Genomic DNA, 12,214 nt, shown 5'->3' on the forward strand with positions numbered 1-12,214 from the left:
TCCTGTGATAAAAAGCCTTCTGTTTCGACCGCCAAACCTTTCAGGGGAGCATTTGCAACCGCTGGACACCATTTTTGAGTGAATTGGCCAAAGTCACATTTTTTCTGAAATTGTGACCCCGGGGCTTAGGGATTTTTTCAAAAAAATATTTTTCCACCGGTTAAGTTGTCGAGGTCTGATTTCTAGTCCTGTGAAAAAAAGCCTTCGGTTTCGACCGCTAAACCTTTCAGGGGAGCATTTGCCACCGCTGGGCACCATTTTTGAGTGAATTGCCGAAAGTCAGTTTTTTTCTGAAATTGTGACCCCCGGGGCTTAGGGATTTTTTCAAAAAACTATTTTTCTGCCGGTTAAGTTGTCGAGGTCTGATTTCTTGTCCTGTGATAAAAAGCCTTCTGTTTCAATCGCCTAAACTTTCAGGGGAGCATTTGCCACCGTTGGGCACCATTTTTGAGTGAATTGCCGAAAGTCACATTTTTTCTGAAATTGTGACACCGGGGCTTAGGGATTTTTTGAAAAAAATATTTTTCCACCGGTTAAGTTGTCGAGGTCTGATTTCTTGTCCTGTGAAAAAAAGCCTTCTGTTTCGACCGCCAAACCTTTCAGGGGAGCATTTTCAACCGTTGGGCACCATTTTTGATTGAATTGCCGAAAGTCACATTTTTTCTGAAATTGTGACCCCGGGGCTTAGAGATTTTTTCAAAAAACTATTTTTCTGCCGGTTAATTTCACGAGGTCTGATTTATTGTCCTGTGATAAAAAGCCTTCTGTTTCAATCGCCAAACCTTTCAGGGGAGTATTTGCAATTGCTGGGCACCATTTTTGAGTGAATTGCCGAAAGTTACATTTTTTCTGAAATTGTGACTCCAGGGCTTAGCGATTTTTCAAAAAAATATTCTTCCGCCGGTTAAGTTTTCGAGGTCTGATTTCTTGCCCTGTGAAAAAAAGCCTTCTGCTTCGACCCCCAAACCTTTCAGGGGAGCATTTACAACCGCTGGGCACCATTTTTGAGTGAATTGCCGAAAGTCACATTTTTTCTGAAATTGTGACCCCGGGGATTAGGGATTTTTTCAAAAAAATCTTCTTCCGCCGGTTAAGTTGTCGAGGTCTGATTTCTTGTCCTGTGATAAAAAGCCTTCTGTTTCGACCGCCAAACCTTTCAGGGGAGCATTTGCAACCGCTGGGCACCACTTTTGAGTGAATTGGCCAAAGTCACATTTTTTCTGAAATTGTGACTCCGGGGCTTAGGGATTTTTCAAAAAAATATTCTTCCGCCGGTTAAGTTTTCGAGGTCTGATTTCTTGCCCTGTGAAAAAAAGCCTTCTGCTTCGACCCCCAAACGTTTCAGGGGAGCATTTACAACCGCTGGGCACCATTTTTGAGTGAATTGCCGAAAGTCAGATTTTTTCTGAAATTGTGACCCCGGGGATTAGGGATTTTTTCAAAAAACTATTTTTCTGCCGGTTAAGTTGTCGAGGTCTGATTTCTTGTCCTGTCAAAAAAAGCCTTCTGTTTCGACCGCCAAACCTTTCAGGGGAGCATTTGCACACGCTGGGCACCATTTTTGAGTGAATTGCCGAAAGTCACATTTTTTCTGAAATTGTGACCCCGGGGCTTAGAGATTTTTTTCAAAAAACTATTTTTCTGCCGGTTAAGTTGTCGAGGTCTGATTTCTTGTCCTGTGAAAAAAAGCCTTCTGTTTCGACCGCCAAACCTTTCAGGGGAGCATTTGCAACCGCTGGGCACGATTTTTGAGTGAATTGCCGAAAGTCACATTTTTTCTGAAATTGTGACCCCGGGGGTTAGGGATTTTTTCAAAAAAATATTTTTCCCCCGGTTAAGTTGTCGAGGTCTGATTTCTAGTCCTGTGAAAAAAAGCCTTCTGTTTCGACCGCTAAACCTTTCAGGGGAGCATTTGGAACCTCTGGGCACCATTTTTGAGTGAATTGCCGAAAGTCACATTTTTTTCTGAAATTGTGACCCCCGGGCCTTAGCGATTTTTTCAAAAAAATCTTCTTCCGCCGGTTAAGTTGTCGAGGTCTGATTTCTTCTCCTGTGATAAAAAGCCTTCTGTTTCGACCGCCAAACCTTTCAGGGGAGCATTTGCAACCGTTGGGCACCATTTTTGTGTGAATTGCCGAAAGTCACATTTTTTCTGAAATTGTGACCCCGGGGGCTAGGGAATTTTTCAAAAAAATCTTCTTCCGCCGGTTAAGTTGTCGAGGTCTGATTTCTTGTCCTGTGAAAAAAAGCCTTCTGTTTCGACCGCCAAACCTTTCAGGGGAGCATTTGCAACCTCTGGGCACCATTTTTGAGTGAATTGCCGAAAGTCACATTTTTTCTGAAATTGTGACCCCGGGGCTTAGGGATTTTTTCAAAAAAATCTTCGTCCGCCGGTTAAGTTGTCGAGGTCTGATTTCTTGTCCTGTGAAAAAAAGCCTTCTGTTTCGACCGCCAAACCTTTCAGGGGAGCATTTGCAACCGCTGGGACCATTTTTGAGTGAATTGCCGAAAGTCACATTTTTTCTGAAATTGTGACCCCTGGGCTTAGGGATTTTTTCAAAAAAATATTTTTCCCCCGGTTAAGTTGTCGAGGTCTGATTTTTAGTCCTGTGGGAAAAAGCCTTCTGTTTCGACCGCTAAACCTTTCAGGGGAGCATTTGCCACCGCTGGGCACCATTTTTGAGTGAATTGCCGAAAGTCAGATTTTTTCTGAAATTGTGACCCCGGGGCTTAGGGATTTTTTCAAAAAACTATTTTTCTGCCGGTTAAGTTCTTGAGGTCTGATTTCTTGTCCTGTGATAAAAATCCTTCTGATTCAATCGCCAAACCTTTCAGGGGAGCGTTTGCCACCGTTGGGCACCATTTTTGAGTGAATTGCCCAAAGTCACATTTTTTCTGAAATTGTGACCCCGGGGCTTAGAGATTTTTTCAAAAAACTATTTGTCTGCCGGTTAAGTTCTAGAGGTCTGATTTCTTGTCCTGTGAAAAAAAGCCTTCTGTTTCAATCGCCTAACCTTTCAGGGGAGCATTTGCCACCGTTGGGCACCATTTTTGAGTGAATTGCCCAAAGTCACATTTTTTCTGAAATTGTGACCCCGGGGCTCAGGTATTTTTTCAAAAAAATATTTTTCCACCCGTTAAGTTGTCGAGGTCTGATTTCTAGTCCTGTGAAAAAAAGCCTTCTGTTTCGACCGCCAAACCTTTCAGGAGAGCATTTGCAACCTCTGGGCACCATTTTTGAGTGAATTGCCGAAAGTCAGATTTTTTTCTGAAATTGTGACCCCGGGGCTTAGGGATTTTTTCAAAAAACTATTTTTCTGCCGGTTAAATTCTCGAGGTCTGACTTCTTGTCCTGTGATAAAAAGCCTTCTGTTTCGACCGCCAAACCTTTCAGGGGAGCATTTGCAACCGTTGGGCACCATTTTTGAGTGAATTGCCGAAAGTCACATTTTTTCTGAAATTGTGAACCCGGAGCTTAGGGATTTTTTCAAAAAAATATTTTTCCACCGGTTAAGTTTTCGAGGTTTGATTTCTAGTCTTATTTAAAAAAGCCTTCTGTTTCGACCGCCAAACCTTTCAGGGGAGCATTTGCAACCGCTGGGCACCATTTTTGAGTGAATTGCCGAAAGTCACATTTTTTCTGAAATTGTGACCCCGGGGCTTAGGGATTTTTTCAAAAAAATCTTCTTCCGCCCGTTAAGTTGTCGAGGTCTGATTTCTTGTCCTGTGAAAAAAAGCCTTCTGTTTCGACCGCCAAACCTTTCAGGGGAGCATTTGCAACTGCTGGGCACCATTTTTGAGTGAATTGCCGAAAGTCACATTTTTTCTGAAATTGTGACCCCGGGGCTTAGGGATTTTTTCAAAAAAATATTTTTCCACCGGTTAAGTTGTCGAGGTCTGATTTTTAGTCCTGTGGGAAAAAAGCCTTCTGTTTCGACCGCTAAACCTTTCAGGGGAGCATTTGCCACCGCTGGGCACCATTTTTGAGTGAATTGCCGAAAGTCAGATTTTTTCTGAAATTGTGACCCCGGGGCTTAGGGATTTTTTCAAAAAAATATTTTTCTGCCGGTTAAGTTCTTGAGGTCTGATTTCTTGTCCTGTGATAAAAAGCCTTCTGATTCAATCGCCAAACCTTTCAGGGGAGCGTTTGCCGCCGTTGGGCACCATTTTTGAGTGAATTGCCCAAAGTCACATTTTTTCTGAAATTGTGACCCCGGGGCTTAGAGATTTTTTCAAAAAACTATTTGTCTGCCGGTTAAGTTCTAGAGGTCTGATTTCTTGTCCTGTGAAAAAAAGCCTTCTGTTTCAATCGCCTAACCTTTCAGGGGAGCATTTGCCACCGTTGGGCACCATTTTTGAGTGAATTGCCCAAAGTCACATTTTTTCTGAAATTGTGACCCCGGGGCTCAGGTATTTTTTCAAAAAAATATTTTTCCACCCGTTAAGTTGTCGAGGTCTGATTTCTAGTCCTGTGAAAAAAAGCCTTCTGTTTCGACCGCCAAACCTTTCAGGAGAGCATTTGCAACCTCTGGGCACCATTTTTGAGTGAATTGCCGAAAGTCAGATTTTTTTCTGAAATTGTGACCCCGGGGCTTAGGGATTTTTTCAAAAAACTATTTTTCTGCCGGTTAAATTCTCGAGGTCTGACTTCTTGTCCTGTGATAAAAAGCCTTCTGTTTCGACCGCCAAACCTTTCAGGGGAGCATTTGCAACCGTTGGGCACCATTTTTGAGTGAATTGCCGAAAGTCACATTTTTTCTGAAATTGTGAACCCGGAGCTTAGGGATTTTTTCAAAAAAATATTTTTCCACCGGTTAAGTTTTCGAGGTTTGATTTCTAGTCTTATTTAAAAAAAGCCTTCTGTTTCGACCGCCAAACCTTTCAGGGGAGCATTTGGAACCTCTGGGCACCATTTTTGAGTGAATTGCCGAAAGTCACATTTTTTCTGAAATTGTGACACCGGGGCTTAGGGATTTTTTGAAAAAAATATTTTTCCACCGGTTAAGTTGTCGAGGTCTGATTTCTAGTCCTGTGAAAAAAAGCCTTCGGTTTCGACCGCTAAACCTTTCAGGGGAGCATTTGCCACCGCTGGGCACCATTTTTGAGTGAATTGCCGAAAGTCAGTTTTTTTCTGAAATTGTGACCCCCGGGGCTTAGGGATTTTTTGAAAAAAATATTTTTCCACCAGTTAAGTTGTCGAGGTCTGATTTCTTGTCCTGTGAAAAAAAGCCTTCTGTTTCGACCGCCAAACCTTTCAGGGGAGCATTTTCAACCGTTGGGCACCATTTTTGATTGAATTGCCGAAAGTCACATTTTTTCTGAAATTGTGACCCCGGGGCTTAGAGATTTTTTCAAAAAACTATTTTTCTGCCGGTTAATTTCACGAGGTCTGATTTATTGTCCTGTGATAAAAAGCCTTCTGTTTCAATCGCCAAACCTTTCAGGGGAGTATTTGCAATTGCTGGGCACCATTTTTGAGTGAATTGCCGAAAGTTACATTTTTTCTGAAATTGTGACTCCAGGGCTTAGCGATTTTTCAAAAAAATATTCTTCCGCCGGTTAAGTTTTCGAGGTCTGATTTCTTGCCCTGTGAAAAAAAGCCTTCTGCTTCGACCCCCAAACCTTTCAGGGGAGCATTTACAACCGCTGGGCACCATTTTTGAGTGAATTGCCGAAAGTCACATTTTTTCTGAAATTGTGACCCCGGGGATTAGGGATTTTTTCAAAAAAATATTTCTCCACCTGTTAAGCTGTCGAGGTCTGATTTCTAGTCTTGTGAAAAAAAGCCTTCTGTTTCGACCGCCAAACCTTTCAGGGGAGCATTTGCCACCGCTGGGCACCATTTTTGAGTGAATTGCCGAAAGTCAGATTTTTTCTGAAATTGTGACCCCGGGGCTTAGATATTTTTTCAAAAACTATTTTTCTGCCGGTTAAGTTGTCGAGGTCTGATTTCTTGTCCTGTGAAAAAAAGCCTTCTGTTTCGACCGCCAAACCTTTCAGGGGAGCATTTGCAACCGCTGGGCACGATTTTTGAGTGAATTGCCGAAAGTCAGATTTTTTCTGAAATTGTGACCCCGGGGCTTAGGGATTTTTTCCAAAAAATATTTTTCCACCGGTTAAGTTGTCGAGGTCTGATTTCTAGTCCTGTGAAAAAAAGCCTTCTGTTTCGACCGCTAAACCTTTCAAGGGAGCATTTGGAACCTCTGGGCACAATTTTTGAGTGAATTGCCGAAAGTCACATTTTTTCTGAAATTGTGACCCGTGGGGCTTAGCGATTTTTTCAAAAAAATCTTCTTCCGCCGGTTAAGTTGTCGAGGTCTGATTTCTTGTCCTGTGATAAAAAGCCTTCTGTTTCGACCGCCAAACCTTTCAGGGGAGCATTTGCAACCGTTGGGCACCATTTTTGAGTGAATTGCCGAAAGTCACATTTTTTCTGAAATTGTGACCCCAGGGCTAGGGAATTTTTCAAAAAAATCTTCTTCCGCCGGTTAAGTTGTCGAGGTCTGATTTCTTGTCCTGTGAAAAAAAGCCTTCTGTTTCGACCGCCAAACCTTTCAGGGGAGCATTTGCAACCGCTGGGCACCATTTTTGAGTGAATTGGCCAAAGTCACATTTTTTCTGAAATTGTGACTCCGGGGCTTAGCGATTTTTCAAAAAAATATTCTTCCGCCGGTTAAGTTTTCGAGGTCTGATTTCTTGCCCTGTGAAAAAAAGCCTTCTGCTTCGACCCCCAAACCTTTCAGGGGAGCATTTACAACCGCTGGGCACCATTTTTGAGTGAATTGCCGAAAGTCACATTTTTTCTGAAATTGTGACCCCGGGGATTAGGGATTTTTTCAAAAAACTATTTTTCTGCCGGTTAAGTTGTCGAGGTCTGATTTCTTGTCCTGTGAAAAAAAGCCTTCTGTTTCGACCGCCAAACCTTTCAGGGGAGCATTTGCAACCGCTGGGCACGATTTTTGAGTGCATTGCCGAAAGTCAGATTTTTTCTGAAATTGTGACCCCGGGGCTTAGGGATTTTTTCAAAAAAATATTTTTCCACCGGTTAAGTTGTCGAGGTCTGATTTCTAGTCCTGTGAAAAAAAGCCTTCTGTTTCGACCGCTAAACCTTTCAAGGGAGCATTTGGAACCTCTGGGCACAATTTTTGAGTGAATTGCCGAAAGTCACATTTTTTCTGAAATTGTGACCCCAGGGCTAGGGAATTTTTCAAAAAAATCTTCTTCCGCCGGTTAAGTTGTCGAGGTCTGATTTCTTGTCCTGTGAAAAAAAGCCTTCTGTTTCGACCGCCAAACCTTTCAGGGGAGCATTTGCAACCGCTGGGCACCATTTTTGAGTGAATTGGCCAAAGTCACATTTTTTCTGAAATTGTGACCCCGGGGCTTAGGGATTTTTTCAAAAAAAAATTTTTCCACCGGTTAAGTTGTCGAGGTCTGATTTCTAGTTCTGTGAAAAAAAGCCTTCGGTTTCGACCGCTAAACCTTTCAGGGGAGCATTTGCCACCGCTGGGCACCATTTTTGAGTGAATTGCCGAAAGTCAGTTTTTTTCTGAAATTGTGACCCCGGGGCTTAGGGATTTTTTCAAAAAACTATTTTTCTGCCGGTTAAGTTGTCGAGGTCTGATTTCTTGTCCTGTGATAAAAAGCCTTCTGTTTCGACCGCCAAACCTTTCAGGGGAGCATTTTCAACCGTTGGGCACCATTTTTGAGTGAATTGCCGAAAGTGAGATTTTTTCTGAAATTGTGACCCCGGGGCTTAGAGATTTTTTCAAAAAACTATTTTTCTGTCGGTTAAGTTCTCGAGGTCTGATTTCTTGTCCTGTGATAAAAAGCCTTCTGTTTCAATCGCCTAGCCTTTCAGGGGAGCATTTGCCACCGCTGGGCACCATTATTGAGTGAATTGCCAAAAGTCACATTTTTTCTGAAATTGTGACCCCGGGGCTTAGGGATTTTTTCAAAAAAATATTTTTCCACCCGTTAAGTTGTCGAGGTCTGATTTCTTTTCCTGTGAAAAAAAGCCTTCTGTTTCGACCGCCTAACGTTTCAGGGGAGCATTTGCCACCGTTGGGCACCATTTTTGAGTGAATTGCCGAAAGTCACATTTTTTCTGAAATTGTGACCCCGGGGCTTAGGTATTTTTTCAAAAAAATATTTTTCCACCGGTTTAGTTGTCGAGGTCTGATTTCTAGTCCTGTGAAAAAAAGCCTTCTGTTTCGAACGCCAAACCTTTCAGGAGAGCATTTGCAACCTCTAGGCACCATTTTTGAGTGAATTGCCGAAAGTCAGATTTTTTCTGAAATTGTGACCCCGGGGCTTAGGGATTTTTTCAAAAAACTATTTTTCTGCCGGTTAAGTTCTCAAGGTCTGACTTCTTGTCCTGTGATAAAAAGCCTTCTGATTCAATTGACAAACCTTTCAGGGGAGCATTTGAAACCGCTGGGCACCATTTTTGAGTGAATTGCTGAAAGTCACATTTTTTCTGAAATTGTGACCCCGGGGCTTAGGGATTTTTTCAAAAAAATCTTCTTCCGCCGGATAAGTTGTCGAGGTCTGATTTCTTGTCCTGTGAAAAAAAGCCTTCTGTTTCGACCGCCAAACCTTTCAGGGGAGCATTTGCAACCGTTGGGCACCATTTTTTAAGTGAATTGCCGAAAGTCACATTTTTTCTGAAATTGTGACCCCGGGGATTAGGGATTTTTTCAAAAAAATATTTTTCCACCGGTTAAGTTTTCGAGGTTTGATTTCTAGTCTTATGAAAAAAAAGCCTTCTGTCTCGACCGCCAAACCTTTCAGGGGAGCATTTTCAACCGTTGGGCACCATTTTTGAGTGAATTGCCGAAAGTCACATTTTTTCTGAAATTGTGACCCCGGGGCTTAGAGCTTTTTTCAAAAAACTATTTTTCTGCCGGTTAAGTTGTCGAGGTCTGATTTCTTGTCCTGTGATAAAAAGCCTTCTGTTTCAATCGCCAAACCTTTCAGGGGAGCATTTGCAATTGCTGGGCACCATTTTTGAGTGAATTGCCGAAAGTTACATTTTTTCTGAAATTGTGACTCCGGGGCTTAGCGATTTTTCAAAAAAATATTCTTCCGCCGGTTAAGTTGTTGAGGTCTGATTTCTTGTCCTGTGAAAAAAAGCCTTCTGCTTCGACCACCAAACCTTTCAGGGGAGCATTTGCAACCGCTGGGCACCATTTTTGAGTGAATTGCCGAAAGTCACATTTTTTCTGAAATTGTGACCCCGCGGCTTAGGGATTTTTTCAAAAAAATCTTCTTCAGCCGGTTAAGTTGTCGAGGTCTGATTTCTTGTCCTGTGAAAAAAAGCCTTCTGTTTCGACCGCCAAACCTTTCAGGGGAGCATTTGCAACCGCTGAGCACCATTTTTGAGTGAATTGCCGAAAGTCACATTTTTTCTGAAATTGTGACCCCGGGGGTTAGGGATTTTTTCAAAAAAATCTTCTTCCGCCGGTTAAGTTGTCGAGGTCTGATTTTTAGTCCTGTGGAAAAAAAGCCTTCTGTTTCGACCGCCAAACCTTTCAGGGGAGCATTTGCAACCGCTGGGCACCATTTTTGAGTGAATTGCCGAAAGTCACATTTTTTCTGAAATTGTGACCCCGGGGCTTAGGGATTTTTTCAAAAAAATATTTTTCCACCGGTTAAGTTGTCGAGGTCTGATTTTTAGTCCTGTGGAAAAAAAGCCTTCTGTTTCGACCGCTAAACCTTTCAGGGGAGCATTTGCCACCGCTGGGCACCATTTTTGAGTGAATTGCCGAAAGTCAGATTTTTTCTGAAATTGTGACCCCGGGGCTTAGGGATTTTTTCAAAAAACTATTTTTCTGCCGGTTAAGTTCTTGAGGTCTGATTTCTTGTCCTGTGATAAAAAGCCTTCTGATTCAATCGCCAAACCTTTCAGGGGAGCGTTTGCCACCGTTGGGCACCATTTTTGAGTGAATTGCCCAAAGTCACATTTTTTCTGAAATTGTGACCCCGGGGCTTAGAGATTTTTTCAAAAAACTATTTGTCTACCAGTTAAGTTCTAGAAGTCTGATTTCTTGTCCTGTGAAAAAAAGCCTTCTGTTTCAATCGCCTAACTTTTCAGGGGAGCATTTGCCACCTTTGGGCACCATTTTTGAGTGAATTGCCAAAAGTCAGATTTTTTCCGAAATTGTGACACTGGGGCTTAGGAATTTTTTTGAAAAAAATCTTCTTCCGCCGGTTAAGTTATCGAGGTCTGATTTCTTGTCCTGTGGTAAAAAGCCTTCTGTTTCGACCGCCAAACCTTTCAGGGGAGCATTTGCAACCGTTGGGCACCATCTTTGAGTGAATTGCCGAAAGTCACATTTTTTCTGAAATTGTGACCCCGGGGCTTAGGTATTTTTTCAAAAAAATATTTTTCTACCCGTTAAGTTGTCGAGATCTGATTTCTAGTCCTGTGAAAAAAAGCCTTCTGTTTCGACCGCCAAACCTTTCAGGAGAGCATTTGCAACCTCTGGGCACCATTTTTGAGTGAATTGCCGAAAGTCAGATTTTTTTCTGAAATTGTGACCCCGGGGCTTAGGGATTTTTTCAAAAAACTATTTTTCTGCCGGTTAAATTCTCGAGGTCTGACTTCTTGTCCTGTGATAAAAAGCCTTCTGTTTCGACCGCCAAACCTTTCAGGGGAGCATTTGCAACCGTTGGGCACCATTTTTGAGTGAATTGCCGAAAGTCACATTTTTTCTGAAATTGTGACACCGGGGCTTAGGGATTTTTTGAAAAAAATATTTTTCCACCGGTTAAGTTGTCGAGTTCTCATTTCTTGTCCTGTGAAAAAAAGCCTTCTGTTTGGACCGCCAAACCTTTCAGGGGAGCATTTTCAACTGTTGGGCACCATTTTTGATTGAATTGCCGAAAGTCACATTTTTTCTGAAATTGTGACCCCGGGGCTTAGAGATTTTTTCAAAAAACTATTTTTCTGCCGGTTAATTTCACGAGGTCTGATTTCTTGTCCTGTGATAAAAAGCCTTCTGTTTCAATCGCCAAACCTTTCAGGGGAGTATTTGCAATTGCTGGGCACCATTTTTGAGTGAATTGCCGAAAGTTACATTTTTTCTGAAATTGTGACTCCAGGGCTTAGCGATTTTTCAAAAAAATATTCTTCCGCCGTTTAAGTTTTCGAGGTCTGATTTCTTGCCCTGTGAAAAAAAGCCTTCTGCTTCGACCCCCAAACCTTTCAGGGGAGCATTTACAACCGCTCGGCACCATTTTTGAGTGAATTGCCGAAAGTCACATTTTTTCTGAAATTGTGACCCCGGGGATTAGGGATATTTTCAAAAAAATATTTCTCCACCTGTTGAGCTGTCGAGGTCTGATTTCTAGTCTTGTGAAAAAAAGCCTTCTGTTTCGACCGCCAAACCTTTCAGGGGAGCATTTGCCACCGCTGGGCACCATTTTTGAGTGAATTGCCGAAAGTCAGATTTTTTCTGAAATTGTGACCCCGGGGCTTAGATATTTTTTCAAAAACTATTTTTCTGCCGGTTAAGTTGTCGAGGTCTGATTTCTTGTCCTGTGAAAAAAAGCCTTCTGTTTCGACCGCCAAACCTTTCAGGGGAGCATTTGCAACCGCTGGGCATGATTTTTGAGTGAATTGCCGAAAGTCAGATTTTTTCTGAAATTGTGACCCCGGGGCTTAGGGATTTTTTCAAAAAAATATTTTTCCACCGGTTAAGTTGTCGAGGTCTGATTTCTAGTCCTGTGAAAAAAAGCCTTCTGTTTCGACCGCTAAACCATTCAAGGGAGCATTTGGTACCTCTGGGCACCATTTTTGAGTGAATTGCTGAAAGTCACATTTTTTCTGAAATTGTGACGCCTGGGGCTTAGCGATTTTTTCAAAAAAATCTTCTTCCGCCGGTTAAGTTGTCGAGGTCTGATTTCTTGTCCTGTGATAAAAAGCCTTCTGTTTCGAACGCCAAACCTTTCAGGGGAGCATTTGCAACCGTTGGGCACCATTTTTGAGTGAATTGCCGAAAGTGAGATTTTTTCTGAAATTGTGACCCCGGGGCTTAGAGATTTTTTCAAAAAACTATTTTTCTGTCGGTTAAGTTCTCGAGGTCTGATTTCTTGTCCTGTGATAAAAAGCCTTCTGTTTCAATCGCCTAGCCTTTCAGGGGAGTATTTGCAATTGCTGGGCACCATTATTGAGTGAATTGCCGAAAGTCAAATTTTTTCCGAAATTGTGACC

This window comes from Podarcis raffonei, chromosome 1, assembly GCF_027172205.1.
Source record: "Podarcis raffonei isolate rPodRaf1 chromosome 1, rPodRaf1.pri, whole genome shotgun sequence".
Taxonomy (NCBI): domain Eukaryota; kingdom Metazoa; phylum Chordata; class Lepidosauria; order Squamata; family Lacertidae; genus Podarcis; species Podarcis raffonei.